This window comes from Pseudophryne corroboree, chromosome 4, assembly GCF_028390025.1.
Source record: "Pseudophryne corroboree isolate aPseCor3 chromosome 4, aPseCor3.hap2, whole genome shotgun sequence".
NCBI lineage: Eukaryota > Metazoa > Chordata > Amphibia > Anura > Myobatrachidae > Pseudophryne > Pseudophryne corroboree.
The window spans coordinates 44439876-44453239 of record NC_086447.1 but is presented as its reverse complement, the minus strand read 5'-3'; the positions used below and the strand labels follow the sequence as shown (position 1 = coordinate 44453239).

The 13364-nt window shown below is 43.6% G+C and overlaps 1 pseudogene; it reads left to right on the top strand.

Moving 5' to 3' along the window:
• Window positions 1–2485: 2485 nt before the first annotated feature.
• LOC134913842 (5S ribosomal RNA) lies at window positions 2486–2605 on the top strand (annotated as a pseudogene).
• The last annotated feature ends 10759 nt before the right edge of the window (window positions 2606–13364 follow it).

Genomic DNA, 13364 nt, shown 5'->3' with positions numbered 1-13364 from the left:
TCTTAAGCTGACCCTTTCATTTGTCACCGATTTGGAAAAGGCATTGGACATATTTAATGCCCACGAAAGCAGCAGACACGTATGTGCCAAAACACGTTAGACAGGTGCAGATTGGATATAACAAATATATGGCAAGAAATTAATTATGGCCATAAAAACCAATCGGAGTAAATCCTTCCTTGTATATTTTATACTGTACACCAGTAGTTAATGAATAGATAATAGACTCATTCTAGGTTATGCTGTCTAAATGAGACAGAAAAGGCAATTAATTTTTCACCAAGTATGGTCCAAGATTACTACAAAGGTCCCTTTATAGTTAATGGGTCATCATCTATATCTCTACAACCAAAGATCCACCATTGGTATATGTATACTTAAGGTATATAGTTGAAAATAAGTATTACAGTAGCAGGGTATCCCAAAATGGGTCTCCTATCCAGGTACCAGCCCTATACACCGCTATGCAGCAATCACATACAGATGCAATAATGCAACATTAATAGGATTCGTCCACAGTTATGTGTATTTGCACTGATTGATATGATTACCCTTAATTAATGAGTAACCAGATAACTCATTAGTGAATTTTGCGGATTAGGTGCATTTGATACCTATTATACAGATTTGAGCCAGGTGTTTCTCAACATAATTTTTGGTTTCACATAAGCATATGTTTTTACAGTGCCATCTAAATGTACCTCTACAAAATATGCAGTTGGTATTAGTGCTACAGCATATAGCACATTCTAGTATGTGGTCAGAGAAATACAGCAGGTGTCAACCTATAGGGCAAGGTAATTGTCAGTCAATTCTCTAAGGATCAAAAGAGGGTTTACCAAGCTCAATAATGTATCGGCTTATAATAGCAATGCCACTAAACAAAAAATGTGGCTGAAAATTACTAGCTTATCACCCTAAGTAGGATTAATAAAGAAGTGACAGTGCTGTTATATTTAGTAAAAAATGTGGCTGAACACAAATAGCTTATCACCCTAGGAATACTGAATGTAAAAAAATGTAAAAAAAAAAAAATATATATATATATATATATATATATATATATATATGACAGTGCTGTTATCTTTGAACCAGGTATCCTGGTGTTCTATACGATACCAGGTTGTTTAGATGTCCCCGGATTTTCTGGTGCGGGTGATGAGAATAAAGGTAGCAGGATGGATGCTGCTAGTCCCCGCTACTCCTGCCCAGAATTGAGCTCCGGCGGGTGGGGGAAGTGCCGTTACCACCTGCTGTGTATATCCGCAGATGAAGTTGACTTCATCTGCGGATATACACAGCAGGTGGTAACGGCACTTCCTTTATTCTCATCACCCGCACCAGAAAATCCGGGGACATCTAAACAACCTGGTATCGTATAGAACACCAGGATACCTGGTTCAAAGATAACAGCACTGTCATATATATATATATATTTTTTTTTTTTTTTTACATTTTTTTACATTCAGTATTCCTAGGGTGATAAGCTATTTGTGTTCAGCCACATTTTTTACTAAATATAACAGCACTGTCACTTCTTTATTAATCCTACTTAGGGTGATAAGCTAGTAATTTTCAGCCACATTTTTTGTTTAGTGGCATTGCTATTATAAGCCGATACATTATTGAGCTTGGTAAACCCTCTTTTGATCCTTAGAGAATTGACTGACAATTACCTTGCCCTATAGGTTGACACCTGCTGTATTTCTCTGACCACATACTCCTCGCATAATAGAATGTACTATATGCTGTAGCACTAATACCAACTGCATATTTTGTAGAGGTACATTTAGATGGCACTGTAAAAACATATGCTTATGTGAAACCAAAAATTATGTTGAGAAACACCTGGCTCAAATCTGTATAATAGGTATCAAATGCACCTAATCCGCAAAATTCACTAATGAGTTATCTGGTTACTCATTAATTAAGGGTAATCATATCAATCAGTGCAAATACACATAACTATGGACGAATCCTATTAATGTTGCATTATTGCATCTGTATGTGATTGCTGCATAGCGGTGTATAGGGCTGGTACCTGGATAGGAAACCCATTTTGGGATACCCTGCTACTGTAATACTTATTTTCAACTATATACCTTAAGTATACATATACCAATGGTGGATCTTTGGTTGTAGAGATATAGATGATGACCCATTAACTATAAAGGGACCTTTGTAGTAATCTTGGACCATACTTGGTGAAAAAATTAATTGCCTTTTCTGTCTCATTTAGACAGCATAACCTAGAATGAGTCTATTATCTATTCATTAACTACTGGTGTACAGTATAAAATATACAAGGAAGGATTTACTCCGATTGGTTTTTATGGCCATAATTAATTTCTTGCCATATATTTGTTATATCCAATCTGCACCTGTCTAACATGTTTTGGCACATACGTGTCTGCTGCTTTCGTGGGCATTAAATATGTCCAATGCCTTTTCCAAATCGGTGACAAATGAAAGGGTCAGCTTAAGAAATTGCGGACATACCCCACTGGAGATGCCCAATCTCTTCCGATCTTGGAAGCTAAGAAGTGGAGGGCCGGACTAGTACTCGGATGGGAGACCACCTTGGAACATCCTGGTACTGCAAATAAATTTTGCTACCCAATCTGAAAGTCCCAAATAAGTACTCGGACTTTTATGACCTATGATTCAATTCTCTGCAATCATCCTTTTCACTTGGGATTTTTTTGCAGTAAAAATGATGGTCATATACCTATGTGACTGACACTTTTGAGACTAAAGGTGATTTTCTTCTCTTCCTTTTATGAGAAGTTCAGCTTTTCCGGCTCATAATACATGATAGCGATTTTTTGCTAATTATTTACTTCAAATGATATAAATATTTTGCATAGTAGCCTTGTATCACATACACTTCTTCCCGAACTCCAACAACTCTATATATTCTTAATTAGGAAACTATTAAAATTATGATTTTACCAGTATAAAAAATATAGATACACTATAGTTCCTCTGAGGTAGAGTGCTCCCAAAAAAGATTTTTTAAAGAAAAGTAACCCAGCGCAAGCTGATAATATTTTGATATCTGCAGCCTCTAAAAGTGGGTGTGCTCGTCCCACTAAAAAGCAAAAAGAATCTGAAAAATTCCTTTTCCCAACAAGTGGGAAAAAGAGTTGAGGCGCTGATATGAAAATATAGTGAACAAACAAACCATATAACAGTATATAATTAATGATTTATTAAAGCTATAAAAATGTTTATGTATATAGAGTACCGGCCGGAATATATATTCAAATTAATACAATCCTTAAAACAGAACAATTTAAAACAAGTGCATTCCTGTATCTAAATGGCTACATTCCAAAATAACCTTTATAGTAAACATGTATCAAGATGCTCATAAAAAATATATATATATATGTGTTTAAAGTCACACTTCCCATCCGCTGGTTGCAGTTCCTTTATATGCGGACGTATCTGGAAGTCCTTAAGGTGATCTTTAGTACAAGATTGATATGTATGATACTCAGGGTGGACTGTTAATTTACTCAGTGACTTGCACTGTGGAGCAGTCTTTTAGTTGTTGTAACACAGACTGGGCACACTATAAGCAGTCTTTATATCACTGTATGGCAAGAGGGGCACACTAATCTTTCGTGCAGGTGCTTGTTAGCTGAGTGATGGGGGAGCTGGACGGCAAGGATTTTTATTATTGCAAAAGGTGTATGATCACATGCTCACCTCATCCTCCACATTGGAACAAAAAGGCCGCTTCCAAATTGGGCTGTCAGCGTTATTGCAAACGCTCGTCTTTCCCACCTCTGTGACACAAGCTTCTCCCTCTGCGTCGTGGCGCTAGGCGCTGGGCTGCACCCGGGCTGACCGGCAGTTTTTACTTCTCGTGCCGCCCGCCTCCGCACCAGGTTACCACCGCTGCTGGGACACTCGTCTCGCCTGCAGCTGTCTCCTCGTCAGTAACCTTATTGCCTGCAGTGTCAGGCTCCACGCTGCCGTTTGGCAGTAGTTGTTCTCCAACTCGCTCCTCCTCATGTATCATCAATTATAGAGCAAATGACCAGTAAATGGAAATACCGGCTTGGGGTACACTCATCAGAATGTTTACGCGTTTCTCTGCCTTTGATACAATCGGCAGCTTCTGTTCTGAAGAAGCTGCCGATTGTATCAAAGGCAGAGAAACGCGTAAACATTCTGATGAGTGTACCCCAAGCCGGTATTTCCATTTACTGGTCATTTGCTCTATAATTGATGATACATGAGGAGGAGCGAGTTGGAGAACAACTACTGCCAAACGGCAGCGTGGAGCCTGACACTGCAGGCAATAAGGTTACTGACGAGGAGACAGCTGCAGGTGAGACGAGTGTCCCAGCAGCGGTGGTAACCTGGTGCGGAGGCGGGCGGCACGAGAAGTAAAAACTGCCGGTCAGCCCGGGTGCAGCCCAGCGCCTAGCGCCACGACGCAGAGGGAGAAGCTTGTGTCACAGAGGTGGGAAAGACGAGCGTTTGCAATAACGCTGACAGCCCAATTTGGAAGCGGCCTTTTTGTTCCAATGTGGAGGATGAGGTGAGCATGTGATCATACACCTTTTGCAATAATAAAAATCCTTGCCGTCCAGCTCCCCCATCACTCAGCTAACAAGCACCTGCACGAAAGATTAGTGTGCCCCTCTTGCCATACAGTGATATAAAGACTGCTTATAGTGTGCCCAGTCTGAGTTACAACAACTAAAAGACTGCTCCACAGTGCAAGTCACTGAGTAAATTAACAGTCCACCCTGAGTATCATACATATCAATCTTGTACTAAAGATCACCTTACGGACTTCCAGATACGTCCGCATATAAAGGAACTGCAACCAGCGGATGGGAAGTGTGACTTTAAACACATATATATATATATATATATATATATATATATATATATTTATTTTTTATGAGCATCTTGATACATGTTTACTATAAAGGTTATTTTGGAATGTAGCCATTTAGATACAGGAATGCACTTGTTTTAAATTGTTCTGTTTTAAGGATTGTATTAATTTGAATATATATACCGGCCGGTACTCTATATACATAAACATTTTTATAGCTTTAATAAATCATTAATTATATACTGTTATATGGTTTGTTTGTTCACTATATTTTCATATCAGCGCCTCAACTCTTTTTCCCACTTGTTGGGAAAAGGAATTTTTCAGATTCTCCCAAAAAAGAGTCTACTTCTTTTTCCATTTTTCTTTATTTGGAATATTGTTCTTTAACATATTTTCTGACTCATGGGAGCACCACTGAATGGTAACTAAATAATGTGCAACTGAAAAGATAAAAAATCTTCCTATTTGCACAGTTACCGCAATTCGAAGCAATTCTATAACACAAATTTCAGTTTCTCAGAGGACGTTTTTCAGATTTCTACACATACAAAAAATTATTGCTAGACCAGTGCGGTTCCCAAAAACTCTTTCTTTGTATATGTCCAGTGGTAAGTCCATATCATTTTAGTGGTCATGGGCATATCTAGAGAGGAGGGGACCCGTGTGTAGTCTCTGAGTGTGGGCCCCCTCGTCTCCCATCCTGTAGCCGGCAGCAGTGCTATTAGTGCTCTGTCTGAGCACTAGAGACTCTGGACAGTGCCAGAGTCTAAAGTGCATGTGCAAATCTCTGAAAAAATGGACCTGCACATGCGCTGTGGACTCTGGCACTGTACCAGAGTCTCAAGATCTCAGACAGAGCACTAACAGTGCTAACAGCTCTGCTGCAGCTGCTGGATACGGGACTCGGGAGAGAAGGGGACCCACATAATGCCAGTGATACCACCGTATAAATCCAGTGATACTGGCATATTAGTCCAGTGGTACTGCCATATAAATCCAGACCACTTGTACTGCCCTATAACTCCATTGGTACTGCCATATAAATCCATTCCAGTGGTACAACCGTATAAATCCAGTGATACTGCCATATAATTCCAGTGATACTTCCATATCATTCCAGTGGTACTGGCATAAAAGTCCAATGATACTGCCATATAAATCCAGTCCAGTGATACTGCCATATAAATCCAGTGGTACTGCCATACAATTCCAGTGATACTGCCGTATAATTCCATTAATACTGCCATATAATTCCAGTGGTACTGGAGTATAAATCCAGTGGTACTGCTGCATAAATACAGTCCAGTGGTACTTTGTATAACTCCAGTGGTACTGCAGTATAATTCCAGTGATACTGCCATATAATTTTAGTGATACTGGTGTATAACTCCAATGATACTGCCGTATAAATCCAGTCCAGTGGTACTACCATATAAATTCAGTGGTACTGCTGTATAATTCCAGTGATACTGCTATATAATTCAAGTGATACTGCCATATAATTCCAGTGGTACTGGCGTATAATATAGTGATACTGCTGTATAAATCCAGTCCCTTGGTACTGCCATATAAATCCAGAGATACTGCAGTATAATTCCAGTGGTACTGGCGTAGAAATCCAGTGATACTGTGGTATAAATCCAGTCCAGTGGTACTGTCGTATAAATTCAGTGGTACTGCTGTATAATTCCAGTGATACTGCTGTATAATTCAAGTTATACTGCCATATAATTCCAGTGGTACTGGCGTATAATCCAGTGATACTGCTGTATAAATCCAGTTCAGTGGTACTGCCATATAAATCCAGTGGTACTGCCATATAATTCCAGAGATACTGCAGTATAATTCCAGTGGTACTGCCGTATAAGTCCAGTGATAATGCCGTATAAATCCAGTCCAGTGGTACTGCCATATAAATCCAGTAGTACTGCCATATAAATCCAGTGGTACTGACATGTGCTGTATATTATTTACTCCAAATAAAAGGGTTATTAATATTGAATTCAAATAACTTTCACAGGGTTTACCCTGTGTGGTGTAGGGATATGCTCTCCTGTGCCACATATTGTGTTATATAACTCTAGAAATATAATGGAGAACAAAAATTTGGAGGATAAAATAGGGAAAGATCAAGAACCACTTCTTCCTAGTGCTGAAGCTGCTGCCACTAGTCATGACATAGACGATGAAATGCCATCAACATCGTCTGCCAAGGCCGATGCCCAATGTGATATGTGACCCAAAAAGCCAAAGTTCAGTAAAAAGACCCAAAAAAATACATTTAAATGGTCTGAGGAGAATCGTAAACTTGATGGAAGCCCTCATCCTCCCACTAGAAAAATGATAACAGTTAAGATAGCAAAAGCACAGCAATGAACTGTGCGTTCTAAGATTGTATCACAAATCCCCAAGGAGAGTGCAAGTGTGTCGGCGGTTGTGATGCCTTACCTTCCCAACACTGGATGGGAAGAGGTGGCACCTTCCACCATTTGCACATCCTGTGCAAGTGCTGGAAGGAGAACTCACAGTTCAGTTTCTGATATTCAACATTAGGATGTCACTGTTGAAGTACAGCAGGATGAGGATATGTGTATTGCTGGCGCAGAGGAGGAAGTTGACAATGAGGATTCTGAGGGTGATGTGGTTTATTTAAATGAGGCACCGTGGGAGACACCTTTTGTCCATGGGATGAGTAAGACCATTGTGATGCCTGGGCAAAATACCAAAAAAGCCATCTCTTCGGTGTGGAATTATTAATCCACAAATCCGGACAACAGTTGTCAATCCGTGTGCTGCCTCTGTCAATCTGTAATAAGTAGGGGTAAGGACGTTAACCACTTAGGAACATACTCCCTTATACGTCACCTGCTGTACATTCATCAGAAGTCAGTGTCAAGTTTTGAAACTTTGGGTAAGACTGTAAGCAGTCCACTGACACCTAAATCCCTTCTTCCTCTTGTACCCAAGCTCTTGCAAGCCACACCACCAACTCCTTCAACATCAACTTCCTCCTCAGTCAGGAATATCAGTAGTCCTGTAAGGCCATGTCACTGGCAAGACTGAGGAGTCCTCTCCTAACCGGGATTCCTCTGGAGGATCATTGAGCCTACTGCTGCTGTTGCTGCCGCTGCTGTTGCTGCTGCTGGGAGTCGATTGTCACTGTACTACTTGTACTACTTCAAGAAAGCAATTGATTGTCCAACAGTCATTTGGGTAACAAATTCCATCTAGGTTTCACTTCACTAGGCAGGCGATACTGAGAATGTACAGAGACATCAGAAAAAGTGTTATCAGCATCCTAAAAAATGCAGTTGTACCCACTGTCCACTTAAACACGGGCAAGTGGAACAAGGCAGAATAAGGACTATATAACTGTGACAGCCCACTGGGTAGATGCATTGCCTCCCGCAGCAACAACAACAGCAGTGGCACCGGTAGCAGCATCTAGCAAATGCCAGCTTGTTCCTAGGCAGGCTATGCTATGTACTACCACTTTCTGTAAGAAGAACACTGCTGACAACCTCTTACAGATACTGATGGACATCATCACACAATGGCTTACCCCACTTAGACTCTCCTGAGGAATTGTGATATCAGACAACACCACCAATATTGTGCATGCATTACATCTGGGCAAATTCCAGCACATCCCATGTTTTACACATACAATTAATTTGGTGGTGCAGAATTTTTTTCAAAATGACAGGGGCATTCAGGAGATGCTGTCGGTGGCCAAAAAAATTGCAGGTCACTTTCAACATTCAGTCACTGCATGCTGAAGACTGCAGCACCAGCAAACACTCCAGAACCTGCCCTGCCATCACCTGAAGCAAGAGGTGGTAACTAGGTGGAATTCAACCCTCTATATGCTTGAGAGGATGGAGGAGCAGCAATAGGCCATTCAAGCCTATACAGCCACCTACGATATAGGCAAAGGAGGGGGAATGCACTTCACTCAAGCGCAGTGGAAATTATTTCCATCTTGTGCAAGGTTCTCCAACCCTTCAAACTTGACACACATGAAGTCAGTTCAGACACTGCCAGCTTGAGTCAGGTCATTCCCCTCATCAGGCTTTTGCAGATGCAGCTGGAGAAATTGAAGGAGGAGCTAAGATGGAGTAATTCTGCAAAGTATGTGGGACTTGTTGATGGAGCCCTTCATTCACTTTGCCAGGATTCAAGGGTGGTCAATCTGTTGAAATCAGAGCACTACATTTTGGCCACCGTGCTCGATCCTAGGTTTAAAGCATACATTGTATCTCTCTTTCTAGCAGACAGGTTCAAAGATCTGCTGGTGAGAAAATTGTCAACTCAAGCGGAACGTGACCCATCAACAGCTCCTCCTTCATTTACTTCCACAACTGGGGCTGCGAGAAAAGGATAAGATAACCTAACCCACCCGCCAGCGGTGAATCAGGGCAGTCAGGAGTGAGTGCTGACATCTGGTCCGGACTGAACGACCTGCCAATGATTACTGACATGTCTACTGTCACTGCATATGATTCTGTTACCATTTAAAAGAATGGTGGAGGATCATATGAGTGACAGCATCCAAGTAGGCATGTCAGACTGTCCGTATGTATACTGGCAGGAAAAAGAGGCAATTTGGATGCCCTTGCACAAACTGGCTTTATTTTACGTAATTGCACCCCCCCCTCCATTGTGTACTCTAAAAGAGTGTTTAGTGCAGCCTGCAACCTTCTCAGCGATCGGCGTAGGAGTTTAATTCCACAAAATGTGGAGAAGATGATGTTCATCAAAAGGAATTATAAATTCATACGGGAAGACCTTTACCAGCAATTGCCTCCAGAATGTACACATGGACCTGTGATGGTGATTCCCGTGGGGATGAATTAATACTCTGTAAGGAGGAGCAGGGACGTGCAGCCAGGGGAGGCAGTGCCTCCCCTATCATAATGATTAAAATAATAAAAAGAAGATATTTATAACAGAGTCTGTGATAAATATCTTCATTTATTATTTTAATAATCTCCCCCCCCCCCCCCCCGTGAAAATGTTGGTCTGGGAGGCAGCGGGAGAGGTGCCTACCACTGCTAACACTAAAGTGCCGGGCAGCGGGGGTGGGCAGGGGGTGAGGCTGTGAAAGCCCCTTGAAAAAGATTGGGGAAGCGGCACATTTACTGATGCCTCAATGACAGGGGCATGCATTCAACCCCGATGAATGCACGCCCCTGTCAGTCCCCCAGATGTGATTGGCGGATTTAGTGCTGGAAACGCTGTCCAATCAGTAGCGAGCCTCCTTCCCGGCTGCAGCAGGTGACGTGGTCTGTATGGGCGCCCGCTGCAGCTGGCGCCGCTGACTGACACTAGAGGTCATAATTGACCCCTACTGTCTGAGCGGTGCTACTATGGAAGAGATGTCATGAGTCATGATGTCTCTCCCATAGTAGAGAGGAGCCAGCGGACGGAGACGGAGGACAGCTCAGCAGGAGCGGTAAGTATGTGTGTGTATTTTTTTGTGTGTCTTTGTGTTTGGGGCACTGGAACAGCTACAGAGGGCACAACTACAAGGGGCACAGCTACAGGGGCACAACTACAAGGGACGCAGCTACAGGGGGGCACAGCAACTGGGGGCACAGCAACTGGAGGCACAACTACAAGGGGCACAGCTACAGGGGGCACAGTAACTGGGGACACATCGACAAGGGGCACAGCTACAGGGGGCACGGCAACTGGGGGCACAGCTACAAGGGGCACAGCTACAATGCGCACATTTACAGGGATTACAACTACTGGGGACACAGCCACAAGGGGCACAGCTACTGGGGGCACAATTACAGGGGTCACAACTACTGGGAGCAAAGCCACAAGGGTCACAGCTACTGGGGGCAAAGCTACAGGGGGCACAGCAACTGAGGGCACAGAGATTGGGGGCACAACTACAAGGGTCACAACTAGTGGGGGCACAGCTACTCGGGGCAAAGCTACAGGGGGCACAGCTACAGGGGGCACAACTACAGGGGTCACAACTACTCAGGGCACTGCTACAAGGGGCACAGCTACTGGGGGAAAAGCTACAGGGGGCACAGCGACTGGGGGCACAGTGATTGGGGCACAACTACTGGGGGCACTGCTATTGGAGGCACAGTGACAGGGGGCAAAGCAATAGGGGGCACAACTACAGGGGTCACAACTGCTCGGGGCACTGCTACAAGGGGCAAAGCTAATGGGGGCAAAGCTACAGGGGGCACAGCTACTGGGAGCACAGCTACTGGGGGCACAGCTATTGGGGACACAGCAACTGGGGGCAAAGCTACATGGGCCACAGTGAATGGGTGCACAACTACTCAGGGCACTGCTACAAGGGGCACTGCGACTGGGGGCACAACTACAGGGGTAACAACTACTCGTGGCACTGCTACTAGGGGCACAGCTAGAGGGGTCACAACTACTGGGAGCACAGCTACTGGGCTCACAACTATTGGGGGCACCTGCTCCATCTTCCCAGCCAGCAGCAGCACTCTCCCCTGTCTGTGCTAACGTCTTCCCGCATCAGCGAGTGCATAATATTCATTCATTTCTCTCTATTTCTCTCTCTCTCTCTCTCTCTCTCTCTCTCTCTCTCTCTCTCCTCCTGTGGATTACTTTGTTTGTAAGTATAATTTTCATTTTTACTGGTACTCCTACCCTATTGGATTCTGGTGGACAAGTGGACGTGATCGGCGTGGGATGTAGGTACTGTAAGTAATCTCTCTCTCATTTTTACAGGAGCCACCTATTGGATTCTACATGGACAAGTGTACGTAACCGGCGTGGGATGTAGATAAGTATGTGTGAGTGTGTAAGTGTGTTTTGATAAATTTTTACTTTCACGGTGTGTGTGTTGTGTTTTTATTTGGGTATTTTTTTGTTGTAGAACTACAGGTACCAGCGGGCCCGTTATTTCCCTGCATGCTGGTACTTGAGCTTCTCCAAGTAACAGCAAGCGGGGGAGTCTTGCTGGGCCTTGTAGGTCGATAACGAAAAAAACAATATTCTTTTATTTACACACTTATGGCTATCAGCCCGGCACCCACCGCCCAGGGGTGCTGGGTCCAGCCTTGGGCTTCACCCCTGGGCCTTGGGTGCCTGGAGGGGGGACCCCTTGATTTAAGGGGTCCCCACTCCTCCAGGGAACCCCGGCCAGGGGTGACTAGTTGGGGGGAGTAATGCTATGTCCGCAGGGACCTACATAAATGTTTCCCCCGGCTGTGACATTATGTCACTGGCTAGTGGAGCCTGGTGCTGGTTTTAAAAATACGGGGGACCACTACATGTTTTGTCCCCCATATTTTTGGAACCAGGACCGGTCTAAGAGCCTGGTGCTGGCTGTCTAAATATGGGGAACCCCTGTCCAATTTTTTCCCAGTATTTAAACAACCAGGACCGGCTCGAAGAGCCCGAGGCTGGTTATACCTAAAAGGGGGTCCTTACGCATTTTTTAATTTTTTTAACCCATTCAGATCCTTTTCTATTAAGTTAATGGGAGCCCTGGACAACAAAATTGCATTCATGTCCTTCTCCCACTCCCTTCCCAAACACCAATTTTTATTTTTTTTCTATAAAATGTACTATATATCACTAGTATGATGAGCAGGCAGGCAGCCGGCATTGGCGGCTTCGGACTGAGATGCAAATTAGTGGTGGAGGGCTGGGTCAGTTGATGTTGGGCAAGTTTGTAAGCCATTGGTGGTCGCAGCAGGCATCGGCTCAGAGGCAGTAGCGGGCATTGGCTCGGCGGCGGTAGGGGTCATCGGCAGGATCCGGCGGACATTATGGCTGTAGTATATAAAAATAGAAGGGCGAAAATGCGCTACCACAGCTGCTATCCGGGTAGGCTAAAAAGGAGTTTCACCACACTCCAATACCAAATAGACAAACACAAACAAATAGGATACCACTGAACCAGCGCTGTGAGGAGGTCAATTGTTTTCGTGTTCATACAATCTCCTTTCTTTGGCTCAATGTACCCAAAAAAGAGAACATATAAAGGAACATAGTGTAGTACCTTCTAAAATCAAATTTAATAGCACAAGATCACATAAAATTGAAATAAAATTGGTGGTCAGTTCGATAAAACCACTTTCTATTACTCTATTTAAACAGCAATAGATATATAGGCATTCAATGGTGGACTATATCCTGAAAGGATAGGCAATGGGTAATTACCAAATGCAGGTTGAAAACTGGCACAAACAGTTTTAAAGGGCGTGTGGACATCAGGCTTCCCAGCTGCAGCAGGAGAGTTCCTCTGGTGTCCGTCCGCCTCCCTCCTTTGGCATTGATCGTACCACGTCCTCCTTTCACGAGTATATCCACCGGGGCACCCACGCGTTCCGACCCTGCCTGGGTCTTTTTCAAGGTCAGCTCCCTTTGAGAATGCCAGTTCTGTCTCTTAGTCCAGTTTAAAAATCCCTTCCTCTCTTCCGATTGGTCCCGGCACAGCTGGTCCCTATACATAATTATCACTAAGAGTCTTTGACACTCGTGTGCCAGGAAC